Genomic DNA, 2,902 nt, shown 5'->3' with positions numbered 1-2,902 from the left:
GTTGTATGTTTACGAGTATGGGTTATGGTTGACCCTTTAAAAATTATTTAAAGCATGGGCTTATTCATCTAGACATTCCTTAAAAGAATGCAAGGTTGGATAGTCATTGGTTGAGTGTTCATTTGTTTCACATATTTGACACATAATGTTTTCAACAAATTTTAATTGACCACTCTTTTTCAATTCTAGTGCCTCGACTTTTCTAGCTAAAGATGCAAACTTGGCTTGGAGGTCATGATCTTCCCTAAGGTTGTACATACCTCCACTAGATATATAAGCTTGAGTTTTACTTGGTGCCTTATTAGTACTTGCAGTGTCTCAATTTTGAGCATTTTCAGCTAACAAGTCTAAGTACTCCATTGCTTCATCAGGGTCTTTATCTTCAAAAGTTCCATTGCACATCAATTCAACCATTTGCCTATCTCTAGGTGTTAACCCTTCATAAAAATGTGAAACCAATCTCCATGTTTCAAAACCATGATGAGGGCAAGTACTAAGCAAGTCTCGATACCTATCCCAACATTGGTAAAATGTTTCTCCTGGTTTTTGAGTGAAAGTGGTGATTTGTCTCTTGAAAGAGTTTGTTCTATGAGATGGGAAAAACTTCTTTAAAAATTGTTGTTGCATTTCATCCCAAGCACGAATGGATCCTGGTCTTAAATTTTGTAGCCATGTTTTAGCTTTATCTTTTAATGAAAAAGGAAAAAGCTTTAATCTGATGGTGTTCATGCTACAATTTAAATTATTATATGTGTTGCACACCTCCTCAAATTCCCTTAAATGCAAGTATGGATTTTCCAATTCTAAACCATGAAAAGAAGGTAAAAGTTGAATAATACCTGGTTTAAAATTAAAATGAGATGCATCAGGAGGAAAAACTATGCATGATGGTGCAAATTAGAAACCACACACAAAGAAAGTTCGAATCAGATTATAAATTATTAATGTCACTACACGACATCGGACGATGACTCCACTCTTTTTTGTTTGTTTTAACAAAAAGAATAATTTAGTTTTTTTATTGGGGGAAATAAAGATTTAATTGGAGTCACCATCTAGTAATTTGAGGGAACTAGAAATCCAAAATTAGATACTGATCCCAGAGATTTGGGTACTAGGTTAGTTATAATTAAGGGAAGGTAGACACCACCCTTAAAACATCCTTTCAGAGAAAGGTTACCCTTAGTTGTGTGTTTTTCTTATTTGATTCAAATGCTATTATATTTTGAGCTTATTTGTAAATTTTTAACATGGTTAACGTTGGTCCCTAAAAATAGGAGACACGTTAAAAATGACATCAGTCCCTAAAATTAGGACTTTGTCTAAAATGTCGATGTTTATCCCTAAAAAGGAGAGTTACGTCTAATTTACCAAAAGAAATAATAATGGACATAATCCATATTTGGTATTTAAATTTTGACATCGGTCCTTTTGTATAAATTAAAGAGACGTGTAGACAAATAATATTTATTTTATGAAAACAAAAATTATTTTGATATCATTGAGAAATGGGTTTTTGACCCATGAATAGTGATATGATAAAATGGGTGTTGGATCCGCATCGTTATTTATTTTTGTTTATTTTTGTTTTTTAACATGAAAAAATTTACAAGTATATATATATAAAAATATCAAAAAATACCATAAAAAATCATAGAAAATTACCTGAGTGCCCCTATATAAGTAAAAGACTAAAAATTATGAAAATGCCACTGGCGACGCGTGTGGCTCACGCACGATTACTGTTGACGACAACGAATTTGGTCGGTGAGATTCTAGCCAAAAGATGGTTGATTCTGGTAGATCTGAGGATGAGGATTCTGATGGTGGTGGTCGCGTTGGTCGTTGATGGCTGAATAGGGAGAATCGATGACTTGAAAGTCGGTTGGCCAATGACGGTCACAGCCTTTTTCCTACCAAAACCGCCGGTAAAAGAGTGTAAAACGGCTGGGGTTTTGCTTTAAAGGAGGCAATGCACCTTTATGTGGTGGTTTCTCGGCTTGAAATGGCCGAAAATGGGAGATCGGTGGAGAGAGAGAGAATCACCGGCGAGAAGAGAAAGAAGCTCTGGATTTTGATACGGTGCAGACGAGTGTATGGTGTACCGGTGCGTCTGAAGCCTATGAACCGTTGGATCGCAGATGAACAGATCGTGCGGATGTGATTGGTTCGATCTCAAGTTGATTGGACGGTCAGGATGGACTGAGCTATGATCTGGTGTGCCGCGGTGTACCGAGTGTTTGGTACACATGATGACGTGGCGCAACAGGATCAAAGGACATATTATTTTAAAGGTTGAGATTGATTTGGGTTTTAATCTGGTGTGGTAAAGCCTATTGTATCCTAAGAAATCAAAGGCTCAAATTTAAATACTATTAGATCTAACGGTTGGGATATTTTTGGTATTTTTCAATTTGTTTTTTTTTTCAGATTTAAACACTATTAGATCTAACGGTTGGGATATTTTTGGTATTTTTCAATTTGTTTTTTTTTTAAATCAATATCTTACTAGGGTGTAGAAAAAGTATAAAAAAAAAATAGTAATACAAATAGTTACTCTTGAATTAAGAATTCAGAATTCAGAATTCGTTACTGTTTTTCCTTTCTGTGTGTCTTGGTTTCATTGGCTATTTATAGCCAATGAAAAGAGACAACGAATCATAAATTGTGCAGGCAATAACGAGATTGTTCAAAACTTTCAACGTACAGCTGCACCGCCTACCATTGGCAGAAATCCTCTGCCTACTGTGACAAAATTGAATTATTATTTTTTGTTTTATTATATATAATAATAATATTTATTTATAAGGATAAAATTAAAATTTCAAATCAGTATTATAAAAAGCTTTTCATCGCGGTATTTCAAATCAGTATTTCAAATCAATTTTAATTCAAAACACAT

This window comes from Populus euphratica, unplaced genomic scaffold, assembly GCF_000495115.2.
Source record: "Populus euphratica unplaced genomic scaffold, PopEup_1.0 scaffold122.1, whole genome shotgun sequence".
Taxonomy (NCBI): Eukaryota; Viridiplantae; Streptophyta; class Magnoliopsida; order Malpighiales; family Salicaceae; genus Populus; species Populus euphratica.
Note: the sequence above shows the minus strand (reverse complement) of the source record.